This window comes from Arachis ipaensis, chromosome B7, assembly GCF_059453495.1.
Source record: "Arachis ipaensis isolate K30076 ecotype BB chromosome B7, ASM5945349v1, whole genome shotgun sequence".
NCBI classification, from domain to species: Eukaryota; Viridiplantae; Streptophyta; class Magnoliopsida; order Fabales; family Fabaceae; genus Arachis; species Arachis ipaensis.
This window is the reverse complement of record NC_142442.1, coordinates 19153794-19172305: the sequence shown is the minus strand read 5'-3', so window position 1 is coordinate 19172305 and position 18512 is coordinate 19153794. Positions and strand designations below refer to the sequence as shown.

The 18512-nt window shown below is 38.8% G+C and overlaps 1 non-coding gene across 1 annotated transcript; it reads right to left on the bottom strand.

The window, feature by feature from the left end:
* Nucleotides 1-8490: 8490 nt before the first annotated feature.
* LOC148550506 (small nucleolar RNA R71) lies at nucleotides 8491-8598 on the bottom strand. The gene has a single exon (XR_015893303.1). It is a non-coding gene; the product is annotated as a small nucleolar RNA R71 (small nucleolar RNA).
* Nucleotides 8599-18512: the final 9914 nt, after the last annotated feature.

Below are 18512 nucleotides of genomic sequence, written 5' to 3'. Positions count from 1 at the left end.
CTGCCAGTGTCACCAGAAACGCAGGACATCTTACCACATCGCCTACTCTTTCGAGGTTCATCATGGCTTCGAAAGGCGTCAGACGTTCTTGGGGGGTCATTGGTCCCATCGTACTTCATGTCCGTCGGTTTGTTGAAGTTTTTGGGTAGGCGGACCTTGAGGATGGAAGGATGGAAAGGGGTCGCTCCCATGATGATGGGATCCCATTTTTTCCTTTCTCTTTTTCCACGGGTTTCCCCATGGCTCTCGGTTCTTTCGGTCGTGCGGGAACGGGTCTGAGTGTCGGTCTCGGCTCGTCCATGATCTCCCTCTCGGCTTCTCTCGCACTCGCGACCTTTCGCTCTCCCGAAGGGAGATCGGGTGCGGGACATGCTCGGCCGGTAGTCCCTGCTACGAGAAGGACAATATCGATCTCGTGCAGCTAGCTCACGTTCGAGGTTCTGCACCCTGTGTCTGAGCTCCTGCATGATCCTTGCGTGATTGTCTCTGTAACACCTTAATTAGCCTAAACTTTACCTCGTACCGTAAAGCCAAGGTCAATCAAAGGTAAAGACAGTTCTACACTCATACATATAATATATAGGAAGAATTAATCTAATCTAGAAGCCCGATGAAGGATATAGCTCAAAAACAGGATTTGAAAAGCGTAAAACGTGCTAACGGAGCTACTAACTTAAAGCACAAGATATAGATATAATATAACAAAAGATAAGGGTATAATATCATAAGAATCTAGCCACGGCTTGCGGAGTTTAAGCCGGCTAGTCATATATACAGACAAACAGAAATCTGAAGTTTAAAATAGCTTATACAAGTTTTTTCTCTCTCAATACAAGCCTCTAGGCAAAAGCAAAATACAAAAGTGAGAGATATATAAACAGAATAAATCAAAAGACTCCAAAAAGTATCTATGATCTTCTGCTTCTGTCACCATCAGAGCAACTCACCGAGGTGGGTTGCAACCTGCGTCTGAAAATAACAACAGAAATATGGTATGAGAACCGGAGATTCTCAGTATGGTAACAGTGCCCAATGATGTAAGATATAAGACCCCGAGACGCAAAGACAATCCTAGACTTCATATCCATCACAAGATTCAATCTTACGAAATATCTAAAACAGTAAAGCATATACAAAACCTTAACATAACTTAAACCTTAACATATTAAAAAGGTAATCTAACTTAGAGGATTTTTTAGTCTAACAGTTCTCCGCTGTTCCACAGCCTTCACCAACCTATCCTGCATGCGATCCCATCGCCACCGCCTTCCGAACCTCCTAAATCCCAGTAGAAAACACAGATAATTTCAATGCAAGTAAAACACAGGTAGAAGCATATAAGACAAGTAATTCAAGTAAGCAATTAGGCATGTTATACAAATAGGCAAACCATTACAAGTAGTCAAAGCATACAAACAGATAGAAAATACATATGATGAATGCCTGTCCTACTGGCTGTGATATCACATTGTCGGTTCAACTGCTAACCCGACACACCTCCCGAGATATGGTGCTCGGATCATCGTCCAAGATGTTGTGCCTGCACACTCTATTGATCCGAAGGGATGCGAGCGGGATACTCTTGCCACAGACCTCACATCTCAACGTAAGCGGGATTGACCACCGTCCTTATGCTGCCGCCGCTACCTCGACAGGAGGGATTAACCACCGTCCCTGCCAGGTGCATAGCGTCTCATCAATCTTAGTATGAAACAGTAGTTCAGTGGTTTTCAGAAAACATTTTCAACATATCATGGATCCATCTTTTTATTTCGAGTCCTCGACTCATCTCAACCACTGTCAACTCAACAATTCCATTTTGAACTCATCAGTTCATCAGTTTTCAATTCATATATCAATCTACATTCACACGCCACCAAACCCATCCTCAGTACACGAGAAACCTAAGCCTCCATTTTCTAATTTTTCAAAATAATATCAACTAATTCTCTTAAGTTCTTTCCCATGTTTTGATATCCAAAATTTAGCTCAAGAGTTTTAAAATAGTGTCACAGAAGCTTACAATCTTGCTGGGAAGGTGAAATAGTTGTAAACAAAGTTTAAGTTTAAGAAACAGGGCGTGGGCGTACGCACAGGGGTGTGCGTGCGCATGCCCAAAGAGATTTTTAAAATGCGTGCGTACGCATAGAGGTGTGCGTACGCATAGGTACCAAAATTTGCAATGCTGTTTGCTCATACAAGGCATGCTAGCACCCTCAACAGACTTCCCTTCCCAACTTGTGCATGCACACAGGGCTGTGCGTGCACACAGGTTGTAAAACATCATTGGTTGTGTGCGCGCACAGGTTGTACTAGCGCTCTAAGCAGGAGCCATTCCCCTACGTGTGCGTACGCACAAGGCTGTGCGTGCGCACATACCAGAAATAACAAAATTCTGCAACTTTGCAGAATTTCAGATTTTAACACTAAACTTTGAATGATCATAACTCCCTGTACAGAAACCCAAAATTTGCAAACTTTATATCGATTCGAAGAGTTTTCAATAAATTTTAATTCTAAATAAATTTCAACCAATTTCAAAGACTGAGGCATAAGTTATGATCAGACAAAATTCACCGAAATTCCCTTTTTACCAAAAGCCACAAGTACTCAATTTTTCCGAATTCTCAAACCACATCCAACCAAAACAATACCAAACTCCCATTGACGAACTGGATTTCTGTCTGTCAGTAAAGAATTTTATAAAATTAATCGCGTTGTAAGTATAGTTTCTAAACCAACAGAAAATCCTTTCGTACAAAAACTTTGGTTGTCACAAGTAACAAAACCCAATAAAATTTATAACCGAAGTATTCAAACCTCAGATCATCTTCTCAAGGAATTGCAGGAAAGTATGATTTATTATTGCTTATGAAAAAAGGTGTATTTTTTGGGTTTTTGAAATAGAGAACAAGTAATTTAAATGGCAAGAAAAATAAATTAATAATTATAAAGAAAACTCTTGGCAAGGTATAAGAACTGGAAATCCTATCCTAGTTATCCTTATCAGGTGTGATGAGAATTAGATTCTGCTCCCACTTAATTAACCCTTACTAAATAAAGGTAAGTCAAGTGGATTAATTAACTTGATTCCTCAGTCCTAGTCAACTCCTATGGAAAGACTAGCCTTAGAGGGATCCAAATCAATCAGCAATCCTAATTTTCAATCAACTGCTGAGTTTGATAACTCAAGTGTTACCAATTACTTAACCAAAGCAAAAAGGGAGAAAATATACTTGAATAAAAATTCCTTTAGATGGGAAGCAGCAGTAACATAAATAAAAGAAAGAAATCTTAAATCTGAAATACCTCAAATTATATTAAATAAAGAAATCAACTTTAACATGAAGTTCATAAGCCAAATTGAAAAAATAAATAACAATTAAAGTAATAAAATAAATAAAAGTAGAAAATAAAATAAAGGAATATTGAACCTGGAATGAAGAGAAGTAGCCTAATCATAATAGAAATCCTAAATCCTAAGAGAGAGGAGAGAGCCTCTCTCTCTAAAAACTACATCTAAACCTAAAATTGTGTATTTGAAAGTATGAATTGTATGAATGAATGGATCGATTTTCCCACTTTATAGCCTCTAATCTGTGTTTTCTAGGCCAAAAACTGGGTCAAAAATAGCGCCAGAAATCGCCCACGTACAGGTCGCTGCAAAGTCACGCGTTAGCGTCGTCCACGCGTTCGCGCGGATTGCATTTTTTTCAGGTCACGCGTCCGTGTGATACACGCATGCGCGTCACCTATCTTCGAGCCAGATATGGCAAATTATATATCGTTGCGAATCCCTGGATATTAGCTTTCCAATGCAACTGGAACCGCCTCATTTGGACTTCTATAGCTCATGTTATGGTCGATTTAGTACCAAGAGGTCAGGGCTGACAACATTAGCAATTCCTTCAGTTTCTTGTATTCTTTCCATTTTTGCAAGCTTTCTTTCCATCCTGTAAGCCATTCCTGCCCTATAATCTCTGAAAATACTTAACACACATATCATGAAATTGAATGATAATAAGAGAGGATTATTAATTAGTAATTTTAAGACCAAAGAAGCATGTTTTCAATCATAGCACAAAATCAGGAAGGAAAAATGTAAACTCATGCTATTACATGAATAAGTGAGTAAAGAATTGATATAAACCACTCAATTGAGCATAAGATAAACCATAAAATAGTCGTTTATCAACCTCCCCACACTTAAACATTAGCATGTCCTCATGCTAAGCTCAAGAGAAGCTATAAGAGAGTGAAGAGGAATGGTAGAAAGTATGTAATGCAACCTATCTATATGAATGCAACTACATGCAAAATGCTTTCATCTACTTGGTTAAAAGTAAAAAAATCTTTTAAGAACAAATATGAACTGGATTTCACTAATTCAAATCATAAAATAAAGTACAAGTAAACTTGTAAAAGAAAATAGCTCGTGAAAGCCGGGAACAAAGAATCGAGCATCGAACCCTCGCTGGAAGTGTATGCACTCTAATCACTCAAGTGTTTAAGGTTTGACTCTCTCAATTCTCTACTAACCTTTCTTTCTAAGGCTTGATTTTTGATGAGCGGATAATTTATACGCTTTTTGGCATTGTTTTTAGTATCTTTTTAGTATATTTTAATTAGTTTTTATTATATTTTTATTACTTTTTAAATAAAAATCATATTTCTGGACTTTACTATGAGTTTGTGTGTTTTTCTATGATTTTAGGTATTTTCTGGCTGAAATTGAGGGACCTGAGCAAAAATCTGATTCAGAGGCTGAAAAAGGGCTGCAGATGCTGTTGGATTCTGACCTCCCTGCACTCAAGTGGATTTTCTGGAGCTACAGAAGCCCAATTGGCACGCTCTCAATTGCGTTGGAAAGTAGACATCCTGGGCTTTCCAGCAATATATAATAGTTCATACTTTGCCTGAGATTTGATGGCCCAAAAAGGCGTTCCAAGTCAGCTCAAGAATTCTGGCGTTTAACTCCAAAACTGGCACAAAAGCTGGAGTTAAACGCCCAAACTGGCACAAAAGCTAGCATTTAACTCCAAGAAAAGTCTCTACATATGGAAGCTTCAATGCTCAGCCCAAGCACATACCAAGTGGGCCCGGAAGATGATTTATGCAGTAATTACTCATTTCTGTAACCCTAGGCTACTAGTTCTCTATAAATAGGACCTTTTACTATTGTATTTTTCATCTTGGTTCTTCTGGTTCCCTCTCTGGGGCCGAAGCCAATGACCTCCATTATCACTTTTGTATTTTCAATGGTGGAGTTTCTACACACCATAGATTAAGGTGTGGAGCTCTGCTGTTCTTCATGAATTAATGTAAAGTACTGTTGTTTTTCTATTCAACTCAAGTCTATTTCTTCTCCAAGATATTCATTCGCACCCAAGAACATGATGAATGTGATGATTATGTGACACTTATCACCATTCTCACCTATGAACGCATGACTGACAACCACTTCCGTTCTACATGCAAACAAGCTTGGGTTTCTAATCTAAGATTAGAACCTTCGTGGTATAGGCTAGAATTATTGGCGGCCATTCCTGAGATCCGGAATGTCTAAACCTTATCTGTGGTATTCTGAGTAGGATCTGGGAAGGGATGACTGTGACGAGTTTCAAACTCGCGATTGTTGGGCGTGTGACAGACGCAAAAGGATCAATGGATCCTATTCCAACATGATCGAGAACCGACAGATGATTAGTCGTGTGGTGACAGCGCATTTGGAATGTTTTCACTGGGAGGACGGGAAGTAGCCATTGAAAATGGTGATGCCCAACATAAAGCTTGCCATGGAAAGGAGTATGAATGATTGGAAGAAGGCAATAGGAAGGCAGAGGTTCAGGAGGAACAAAGCATCTTCATACGCTTATCTGAAATCCAACCAAAGAATTACATAAGTATCTCTATCTTTATTTTATGTTTTATTTAATTATCAATTCTCCATCACCATCTGAATCCGCCTGACTGAGATTTACAAGGTGACCATAGCTTGCTTCAAGCCGACAGTCTCCGTGGGATCGACCCTTACTCACGTAAGGTATTACTTGGACGACCCAGTGCACTTACTGGTTAGTTGTGCAGAATTGTGACAAAGTGTGATTCACGTTTGAGAGCTCCAAGTCCTTTGGCACCATTGTTGATGATCACAATTTTGTGCACTAAGTTTTTGGCGCCGTTGCCGGGGATTGTTCGAGTTTGGACAACTGACGGTTCATCTTGTTGCTTAGATTAGGTAATTTTATTTTTTATTTTCGAAAAATTTTTTCTTAAAAATACAAAAAAATTTTCTATTTTGTTCTTCAGAGTTTTTAAGAATGAATTCTAGAGTTTCATGATGATTTGTTGAAGTCTGGCTGGCTGTGAAGCCATGTCTAATCTTATTGGACCGAGGTTTCAACTTATCATCACAAGAGCTTGTTGGTTTCTATCAATTTTGCTGTTGTTAGCAATGATCTGCTAAAGCTTGGCTGGCCATTGGCCATGTCTAGTGTTTTGGACCGGAGCTTTCATTGAAAGCTTGGCTGGCTAGTAAGCCATGTCTAATTCCTGGACTGGAGTCTTAGACTAGCATTGCAATGATTCCTGGAACTCTTATTAAAAATTTTGAATCCCTTTATTCTCTTTTCCACTCAATTTTCGAAAAATCACAAAAAAATTATAAAACCATAAAAATCAAAAAAAAAATTTATGTTTCTTGTTTGAGTCTAGTATCAATTTTTAAGTTAGGTGTCAATTGCATGACCTTCTTCTTCTTGCATTTTTCGAATATATGCATATTGTTCTTCATTGATCTTCAAGTTGTTCTTGATGATTTCATTGCTCTGTTCTTTAAATTCTTTTGTTTTATGTGTTTTGTTGTTTCTCATATGCATTCTCAATTTGTTAGTGTCTCTTATATGAAAATTTTTAAGTTTAGTGTCCTGCATGCATTGTTTGTTTGATTTGAGTTTCCTAAGATTAGTTGTATTTTGATTGTTTCTCATCATTGAAAAATTCAAAAAAATTCTCAAAACTATGTCTTTTCAAGTCAATAATACAGAGAATTGAAGACTCAGAACATTCAGCAGAGGAATCAAACAGAAAAAGCTGGGCATTCAAAACGCCCAGTGAAGAAGGAAAAATGGCGTTTAAACGCCAGCCAGGGTACCTGGATGGGCGTTTAATGCCCAGAAAGGTAGCATTTTGGGCGTTAAACGCCAGAATGGATGTCATTCTGGGCGTTTAACGCCAGAAGGACACTAGAGGGAAGATTTTGTTTTTAATCCAAATTTTTTTCAAATCTTCATAATTTTTCAAAATCAAATCTTTTTCAAATCATATCTTTTCAATCATATCTCTTCAAAATCAATTTCTTTCCAATTTTTATTTATTATTATTTTTGAAAATCCTTGCTACAATTAATGATTTACTTCAAAATTTTCAAGTTGTTACTTGCATATTAAGAAAGGATCAAATTTTAAATTTTAAGAATCATATCTTTTAATTTCTTGTTAGTCAAGTAATCAACTTTAATTTTAAAACTTTCTTTTTTTAAAATTGATTTTCAATCATATCTTCTCAATCATATCTTTTCAATCACATCTTTTTCAAAATTAACTCTCAATCATATCTTTTTTATTTTTAATTTCAAAATCTTTTTCAACAATCACTTAATTTCTTTCCTAATCTCAATTTTTGAAAATCTCAATCAAATTTTCAAATTTATTTTATTATTTCAAAATATTTTTAAATTATTTTCAAAAATTCTTCCCCTCTTCTCACATCCTTCTATTTAAGGGACTAACACTCCTCCTCAAGGTGCAATTCGAACTCTATCCCTCTTGATAAGTTCGAATTCTCTTCTATCTACCTCCTCCTTCTACTCTTCTTTTCCTCTGACACCTCAAGGAATCTCTATACTGTGACATAGAGGATTCCATACTTTCTTGTTCTCTTCTCTTTCATATGAGCAGGAGCAAAGATAATGGCATACTTGTTCAAGCTGATCCTGAATCTGAAAGGACCTTGAAGAGAAATCTAAGAGAAGCTAAAGCACAACTCTCTCTAAAGGGCCTAACAGAGCTCTTCAAGGAGGAAGAAGCCATGGCAGCCGAAAACAACAATGCCAACAATGCAAGGAAGGTGTTGGGTGACTTTACTGCACCTACTCCCGACTTCTATGGGAGAAGCATCTCAATCCCTGCCATTGGAGCAAACAACTTTGAGCATAAACCTCAATTAGTTTCTCTAATGCAACAGAATTGCAAATTTCATGGACTTCCATTGGAAGATCCTCATCAGTTCTTAGCTGAATTCTTGCAAATCTGTGACACTGTCAAGACCAATGGGGTTAATCCTGAGGTCTACATACTTATGCTCTTCCCTTTTGCTGTAAGAGACAGAGCTAGGACATGGTTGGACTCACAACCTAAAGAAAGCCTGAACTCTTGGGAAAAGCTAGTCAATGCCTTCTTGGCAAAGTTCTTTCCACCTCAAAAATTGAGCAAGCTTAGAGTGGAAGTCCAAACCTTCAGACAGAAGGAAGGTGAATCCCTCTATGAAGCTTGGGAAAGATACAAGCAATTGATCAGAAGGTGCCCTTCTGACATGCTTTCAGAATGGAGTATCATAGGAATCTTCTATGATAGTCTGTCTGAACTGTCCAAGATGTCATTGGACAGCTCTGCTGGAGGATCTCTTCATTTGAAGAAGACGCCTGTAGAAGCTCAGGAACTCATTGAGATGGTTTCAAATAACCAATTCATGTACACTTCTGAAAGGAACCCTGTGAATAATGGGACAACTCAGAAGAAAGGAGTTCTTGAGATTGATACTCTGAATGCCATACTGGCTCAGAATAAAATATTGACCCAACAAGTCAATATGATTTCTCAGAGTCTGTCTGGAATGCAAGCAGCAACAGGCAGTACTAAGGAAGCTTCCTCTGAAGAAGAAGCTTATGATCCTAAGAACCTAGCAATAGAAGAGGTGAATTACATGGGAGAACCCTATAGAAACACCTACAATCCTTCATGGAAAAATCATCCAAATCTCTCATGGAAGGATCAACAGAGACCTCAGCAAGGTTTCAACAACAGTAATGGTGGAAGAAACAGGTTTAGCAATAGCAAACCTTTTCCATCATCTTTTCAGCAACAGACAGAGAATTCTAAGCAGAGCCCCTCTGACTTAGCAACCATAGTCTCTGATCTAATTAAAACCACTCAAAGTTTCATGATTGAAACAAGGTCCTCCATTAGAAATTTGGAGGCACAAGTGGGTCAGCTGAGTAAGAAAATTACTGAACTCCCTCCTAGTACTCTCCCAAGCAATACAGAAGAGAATCTAAAGAGAGAGTGCAAGGCCATAAACACGTCTCACATGGCCGAATCTGGAGAGGAGGAAGAGGTTACTGAAGAGCAAGTTGCTAAGTATCTTGGAGCAATCATGAAGCTAAATGCCAAGTTATTTGGTAATGAGACTTGGGAAGATGAACCTCCATTGCTCATCAAAGAACTGGATGACTTGACTAGGCAGAAACTACCTCTGAAGAGACAAGACCATGGAAAATTCTTAATCCCTTGTACCATAGGCACCATGACCTTTGAGAAGGCTCTGTGTGACCTGAGGTCAAGTATAAACCTTATGCCTCTCTCTGTAATGGAGAAGCTAGGGATCATTGAGGTACAAGCTGCTAGAATCTCACTAGAGATGGCAGACAATTCAAAGAAACAAGCTTATGGACTTATAGAGGATGTCTTGGTAAAGGTTGAAGGCCACTACATCCCTGCTGACTTCATAATCCTAGAGACTGGGAAGTGTATGGATGAATCTATCATCCTTGGCAGACCCTTCCTAGCCACAGCAAAAGCTGTGATTGATGTTGACAGAGGAGAATTGATCATTCAAGTGAATGAAGACTCCCTTGTGTTTAAAGCTCAAGGATATCCCTCTGTAACCATGGAGAGGAAGCATGAAGAGCTTCTCTCAATACAGAGTCAAACAGAGCCCCCACAGTCAAACTCTAAGTTTGGTGTTGGGAGGCCACAACCAAACTTTAAGTTTGGTGTTGAACCCCCACATTCAAACTCTAAGTTTGGTATTGGGAGGTTCCAACATTGCTCTAAACATCTGTGAGGCTCCATGAGAGCCCACTGTCAAGCTATTGACATTAAAGAAGCGCTTGTTGGGAGGCAACCCAACCTTTAATTATCTATGTTAAATTTCTCTTTTCTTTTGTTATTTTATGTTTTTTGTAGGTTGATGATCATGTGAAGTCACAAAAACAATTGAAAAAGCAAAAACAGAAGGAAAAATAGTATTAAAAATAGAACACCCTGGAGGAGAAACTTACTGGCATTTAAACGCCAGTAAGGGTAGCAGAATGGGCGTTAAACGCCCAGTTTGGCACCATTCTGGGCGTTTAACGCCAGAAATGGGCACCAGACTGGCGTTTAACGCCAGGAATGGGCAAGAAGCTGGCGTTAAACGCTAGAAATGGGCAGTAGCCTGGCGTTTAACGCCAGGATTGGCAGAAATGGGCGTTTTTGCACGCCACTTGGTGCAGGGATGAGATATCCTTGATACCTCAGGATCTGTGGACCCCACAGGATTCCCACCTACCCAAACCCACCCATAATGGCCGAACCATGCCCCCCTCTCCACTTCTATATAAATCCATCTTCACTCCTTCATTTACACACAACATAAACACCACTTCTCCCCCTTGGCCGAAACACTAAGCCCCTCCATCTCCACTATTTCTTCTTCTTCTACTCTCTTTTTTCTTCTTTTGCTCGAGGACGAGCAAACCTTCTAAGTTTGGTGTGGTAAAAGCTAAAGCTTTTTTTATTTTTCCATAACCATTTATGGCACCAAAGGCCGAAGAAACCTCTAGAAAGAGGAAAGGGAAGGCAAAAGCTTCCACCTCCGAGTCATGGGAGATGAAGAGATTCCTCTCAAGGGTGCATCAAGACCACTTTTATGAAGTTGTGGCCAAGAAGAAGGTGATCCCCGAGGTCCCTTTTAAGCTCAAAAAGGGAAAATATCTGGAGATCCGACATGAGATCCGAAGAAGAGGTTGGGAAGTTCTCACCAACCCCATTCAACAAGTCGAAATCTTAATGGTTCAAGAGTTCTATGCCAATGCATGGATCACCAAGAACCATGATCAAAGTGTGAACCCGGACCCTAAGAATTGGCTTACAATGGTCCGAGGGAAATGCTTAGACTTTAGTCCAGAAAATGTAAGGTTGGCATTCAATTTGCCTATGATGCAAGGAGATGCACACCCATACACTAGAAGGGTCAACTTTGATCAAAGGTTGGACCAAGTCTTCATGGACATATGTGAAGAGGGCGCTCAATGGAAGAGAGATTCAAGAGGAAAGTCGGTTCAACTAAGAAGGCATGACCTCAAGCCCGTAGCTAGGGGATGGTTGGAGTTCATCCAACGCTCAATCATTCCTACTAGCAACCGATCTGAAGTTACTATAGACCGGGCTATCATGATCCATAGCATCATGATTAGAGAGGAAGTAGAAGTTCATGAGGTTATATCCCAAGAACTTTACAAGGTAGCGGACAAGTCCTCTACTGTAGCAAGGTTAGCCTTCCCTCACCTCATTTGTCACCTCTGTAATTCAGCTGGAATTGACATAGAGGAAGACATCCACATTGATGAGGACAAGCCCATCACTAAGAAAAGGATGGAGAAAACAAGAGATCCCACTCATGGACAAGAGCATGAGAAAACTCCTCATCATGAAATCCCTGAAACACCTCAAGGGATGCATTTTTCTCTACAAAACTATTGGGAGCAAATCAACACCTCTCTAGGAGAATTAAGTTCCAACATGGGACAACTAAGGGTGGAGCACCAAGAGCATTCCATCCTCCTCCATGAAATTAGAGAAGACCAAAGAACCATGAGAGAGGAGCAACAAAGGCAAGGAAGAGACATTGAGGAGCTCAAGCACTCCATAAGATCTTCAAGATGAAGAACAAGCCACCATCACTAAGGTGGACCCGTTCTTTAATCTCCTTGTTCTTTATTTTCTGTTTTTCGAATTTTTATGCTTTATGTTTATTTATGTTTGTGTCTTTATTACATGATCACTAGTGTCTAAGCGTCTATGCCTTGAAGCAATGAAAATGAATCCATCACCTTTCTTAAATGAAAAATGTTTTAAATTGAAAAAGAAAAAGAAGTGCATGAATTTCGAATTTTAAAACAGTTTAATTATTTTGATGTAGTGGCAATACTTTTGTCTTTCTGAATGAATGCTTGAACAGTGCATATTTTTGATATTGTTGATTCATGAATGTTAAAATTGTTGGCTCTTGAAAGAATGATGGGAAAAGGAAAAATGTTATTTGATAATCTGAAAAATCATAAAATTGATTCTTGAAGCAAGAAAAAGCAGTGAAAAGCTTGCAGAAAAAAGGATATATGCGGAAAAAAAATAAAAGAAAAAGAGAGAAAAAGAAAAAGCAAGCAGAAAAAGCCAATACCCCTTTAAACCAAAAGGCAAGGGTGATAAAAAAGAATCCAAGGCTTTGAGCATCAGTGGATAGGAGGGCCCACAGGAATAAAATCCTGGCCTAAGCGGCTAAACCAAGTTGTCCCTAACCATGTGCTTGTGGCATGAAGGTGTCAAGTGAAAACTTGAGACTGAGCGGTTAAAGTCGTGGTCCAAAGCAAAAGGAGTGTGCTTAAGAGCTCTGGACACCTCTAATTGGGGACTCTAGCAAAGCTGAGTCACAATCTGAAAAGGTTCACCCAGTCATGTGTCTGTGGCATTTATGTATCCGGTGGTAATACTGAAAAACAAAATGCTTAGGGTCACGGCCAAGACTCATAAAGTAGCTGTGTTCAAGAATCAACATACTTAACTAGGAGAATCAATAACACTATCTGGATTCTGAGTTCCTATAGAAGCCAATCATTCTGAACTTCAAGGGATAAAGTGAGATGCCAAAACTGTTCATAAGCAAAAAGCTAAAAGCCCCGCTCATCTAATTAATACTGATCTTCATAGATGTTTTTGGAATTCATTGTACATTCTATTCTTTTTATCTTATATGATTTTCAGTTGCTTGGGGACAAGCAACAATTTAAGTTTGGTGTTGTGATGAGCGGATAATTTATACGCTTTTTGGCATTGTTTTTAGTATCTTTTTAGTATATTTTAATTAGTTTTTATTATATGTTTATTAGTTTTTAAATAAAAATTACATTTATGGACTTTACTATGAGTTTGTGTATTTTTCTGTGATTTCAGGCATTTTCTGGCTGAAATTGAGGGACCTGAGCAAAAATCTGATTCAAAGGCTGAAAAAGGACTGCAGATGCTGTTGGATTCTGACCTCCCTGCACTCAAAGTGGATTTTCTGGAGCTACAGAAGCTCAATTGGTGCGCTCTCAATTACGTTGGAAAATAGACATCCTGGGCTTTCCAGCAATATATAATAGTCCATACTTTGCCTGAGATTTGATAGCCCAAACAGGCGTTCCAAGTCAGCTCAAGAATTCTGGCGTTTAACTCCAAAACTGGCACAAAAGCTGGAGTTAAACGCCCAAACTGGCACAAAAGCTAGCGTTTAACTCCAAGAAAAGTTTCTACACATGGAAGCTTCAATGCTCAGTCCAAGCACACACCAAGTGGGCCCGGAAGAAGATTTATGCATTAATTACTCATTTCTGTAACCCTAGGCTACTAGTTCTCTATAAATAGGACCTTTTACTATTGTATTTTTCATCTTGGTTCTTCTGGTTCCCTCTCTGGGGCCGAAGCCAATGACCTCCATTATCACTTTTGTATTTTCAACGGTGGAGTTTCTACACACCATAGATTAAGGTGTGGAGCTCTGCTGTTCTTCATGAATTAATGTAAAGTACTATTGTTTTTCTATTCAACTCAAGTCTATTTCTTCTCCAAGATATTCATTCGCACCCAAGAACATGATGAATGTGATGATTATATGACACTCATCATCATTCTCACCTATGAACGCGTGACTGACAACCACTTTCGTTCTACATGCAAACAAGCTTGGGTTTCTAATCTAAGATTAGAACCTTCGTGGTATAGGCTAGAATTATTGGCGGCCATTCCTGAGATCCGGAATGTCTAAACCTTGTCTGTGGTATTTTGAGTAGGATCTGGGAAGGGATGACTGTGACGAGCTTCAAACTCGCGATTGTTGGGCGTGTGACAGACGCAAAAGGATCAATGGATCCTATTCCAACATGATCGAGAACCGACAGATGATTAGCCGTGCGGTGACAGCGCATTTGGAACGTTTTTACTGAGAGGACGGGAAATAGCCATTGACAATGGTGATGCCCAACATAAAGCTTGCCATGGAAAGGAGTATGAATGATTGGAAGAAGGCAATAGGAAGGCAGAGGTTCAGGAAGAACAAAGCATCTTCATACGCTTATCTGAAATTCCAACCAAAGAATTACATAAGTATCTCTATCTTTATTTTATGTTTTATTTAATTATCAATTCTCTATCACCATCTGAATCCACCTGACTGAGATTTACAAGGTGACCATAGCTTGCTTCAAGCCGACAGTCTCCGTGGGATCGACCCTTACTCACGTAAGGTATTACTTGGACGACCCAGTGCACTTGCTGGTTAGTTGTGCGGAATTGTGACAAAGTGTGATTCACGTTTGAGAGCTCCAAGTCCTTTGGCACCATTGTTGATGATCACAATTTCGTGCACCACTTTTCTTCTACCAATCAACAAAAATTTGATGCACAGATACACATATCAAGAGGTCTTTTAAGGGTTGTAATGGGGTTAGGGTCAAGGTAGGATTGTATTTGGCCAAGTGGACTAAAATCTGAATCCTTAAATAACTTAAACTTTCCACCTAACTTTAGACAATCCATGTAATCAAAGTACAAAATCTAATTATCCATTAACCATGTTTTCCACATATTCATGCATTCTAATTTCAAGTACAGTACATATGCATTGCTTTCACCACTTACTTTGGGGCATTTTGTCCCCTTTTATTATTTGCTCTTTTTCTTTTCTTTTTCTCCTTTATATTTTTCTTTTCCCCTTTTTTTATATTTAATATATATATATTTATTTTTGTTTTCTTTTTCTTTTGTTTTTCTCAATGCATATGATTAAATTATTGAATGCATGAACATGTCCTAAACATTTTTTTCATTTTAATAAAGATATATAACACCCAATTCTTAAACTAAACGTTTCCAAATCCAATTTCCCCATACTTAAATCATAAATACTCTCACTAGTCTAAGTTAACCAAGGATTCAAATTAAGGACATTATTATTTTTTGCTTAGAGTTAATGATGTGCTAAAGTAAAGAATAAAAGGGGTAAAATAGGCTCAAATTGGTTTGCAAAGGATAATGAAAGGTTAAGGCCATATGGGTATGTAAGCTCAGTGAAACAAAGGCCTCAATCATATAAGTGCATGCATACATCAAACCATGGAAATATAGAATTAAGCAAGACAAAGATCACAATTTTAGAGAGAAAAATACACACCAAAAATAAAATATTAGTTGATAAAATGCAACCAATCAAATAGGCTCTAAAATCTCACTGGTTTTGTGTGTTCGAGCTCTAAACCATGTTCCAAAATAATATTTCTTCAAAAAAGTTTATCAAAAATTTTTCAATTTAAATTAGTGAAATATTATAAAAAAATTTTTGAAAAAGAAAATATTACTTCAACCAAACAGTGGTAGAATATGCACAAAATCAAACAAATATGCAATCAAACATGCAAATGCAACAATGAACAAACAAAGAAAATAAAACATTGGTGTTGAGAAGAAGGTAACTAATCCACAGAAGTCGGTATCGACCTCCCCACACTTAAAGATTGCACCGTCCTCGGTGCATGCTGAGATGCGCAAGTAGGTAGATTGCTCCAACTGATGCTCTTCTCCAAAGAATGTGTGTAGGAACTTGTGTATCTCTCCCATGTAAACGCCTTCCGGTTCCCTTCCTGGTGGCCATCCTGAAAGAAAAAGGGAAGAAAAGTAACCCAAAAACAAAGATAGAAAACAAATAAAACATGGGTTGGTTAATGCCAAATAATGAGGGTCTCAATTACAAGGTAGCTACAACATGTAAGAGAGTCCAGTAGAAGCAAACGGCATATCAATAGTGCAAAAATTGCAACAAAAGGGAAGAGAGCGTGGGTAATGCAAGATAGTAGAAGCTTATGTCAATGCAAAAGGAATACAAGTATCAAAAAAGATCAACATTGACTTAAATAATATTACCCAACAGTGGAAAACAAGTCACTAAGCACCAGAATAATACCAGAAAAGATGTAACAGTTGAATAAGAAAATTTAACACCATTAGAAAAATAATAGACTTAGAAAAGAAAATAAAAAAAATATGCGCAAAGTTAAAATGCAATGAATGAAAGTATGCAAATGCAATAGAAAAAATAGAATGAAAGAGAATAATGATGAGAAGGGAAATAAACGAAGAAAAAGAAAGTAAGAAAGGAGGAAGGAAGAATAAGAAAAGATAGAAGAAAGAAGAAAGAATGATAATAGAAAGATAAGTAGGATTGGAGAAGAAAAGATAAGATATCTGGTGCTGATTTGGATAGCCTGTGCGGCGCATGCGACGCGGACGCGTGGAGCACGTGATTGCGTGGTGTGTGATAAGTTTAGGTGACGCGGACGCGTGGGTCACACGATCGCGTGACCTGATTTGTGCTATTGGCGCGAGTGCAGCCGTGCGTTCGCGCAACTCTCTGTTTTAAATGCATTTTGCCAAAATTTAGGGTGACGCGTGCGCGTGGGTGACACGCACGCGTGAATGGCCTGATTTTGTAAAACGACGCGGATGCGTGGGGCACGCATTCGCGTGATAGGGTTTGTACTTCTAGCATCATTCCAGCCCAGCTTCATCATAACTTGCTGCCATATACATCTTTACGTCGATTTTGCAAAGCCACGCGTTCGCGTGGGAAGCTCTTTTTCAAAATGACACGAACGCATTATTGACGCGGTCGCGTGGGCATGGTTGTGCCTAAGGCACGCCTCCAGCCACGCTTTCGCATGACTCTCTTCCTCTTTTCTCCTTGTTTCGAAAGCTCCTATGATGCTGACGCGTTGCGTGCTTTTTTTTTTATTTTAATGCAGAATGCAAAATGCAGAATGCAGATGAATATGTAGATATTATGAAAGAACACAAATAAAAATAAAATAAATTAAAATTAAGAATAAAAAGGAACGATTATACCATGGTGGGTTGTCTCCCACCTAGCACTTTTAGTTATTGTCCTTAAGTTGGACATTTGGTGAGCTCTTTGTCATGGTGGCTTGTGCTTGAACTCGTCTTGAAACTTCCACCAATGCTTGGACTTCCAATAAGCTCTATCAATACCAAGTAAATTCCTCAAGCTTTGATGGAGTTCTTCACAAGCTTTGAGCTCCCAAATTTGATCCTCATGTATGCTTGGATCTCAAATCTTATTTTTGCACCCGTCTTCAAGTGGAACATGATGATTCCATCCAGGTGGTAAGCAACCTGAATTCTCACTAAGCATCCAAATAGCTTCCTAGACCCATTCAGTTGAGCTTTACACCAACCTTTGTATTTAAATTTTGAGCTTTCCACCATATTGAACCTTGCATGACAACTCCAACCACTGACCATCTTCCTCTTACTCTTAACGCCACAGAGAGCTCTAAGCTGGCCATCTGTCTCAAGTAAACCATATTCAATTGGGAAAATAAAGGGCAAGGATAAGAATTTTACCCACTTGAATGTTGTATTGGATGGTAATGGCTTTGGGGGAGAGGTCTCCAACAACTTTGGTAAGGTGATTTCAAGCTCCATTCCCTTGTGCTCTTCCTTGATAACTTCCACCTCTTTGCAAGCTTCTTCAAGTTCAACCTCTTCCTCTTGGTAGCTTTCTTTCAATTCAATCTCTTCTTTATTACTCACCAAGGGCATGGGAGGTTGTGCTTCTTCTTCTTTAATCTCCATCTCTTGATCAACCTCTTCAAAGTCTTTAGCCATGATATGCCTTGGAGGTTGTACACCCTCTTCAACATCAAATTCAAACGTCTTGGAAGGAGGTTCTATGACTGGACTTTCCCATGGAGGTTCTGCATCTCCCAAGTCTTCAACCACTTCTTCCTCTTCAATAATTACTGCTTTGTCCAGTTGTTTTAGTATAAAATTGTACTCATCCTTGATGATTTTCTTTCCATGATAACTCATTTCAACTATTCCTTCATCTTCAAGGGTCTCTCCTATCTCCACATTTTGGGCCTCCTCTTGCTCTAAGACAAAATCAAACTCCTCCTTGATGTCTTCCTTCACTAATTCTTCAACCACTCCTTCGACTTCAAGGGTCTCCACTACCTTCATCTGTAGGGCCTCCTCTAGCTTCTTATGAAGTATGGATTCGCGAAGATGATTCCTTCTTTCTTGTTCTGTATTAATAGCATAACTGGGATCATCTTGCTCTTGGATTGATGGATGTGGGTGCTCTTC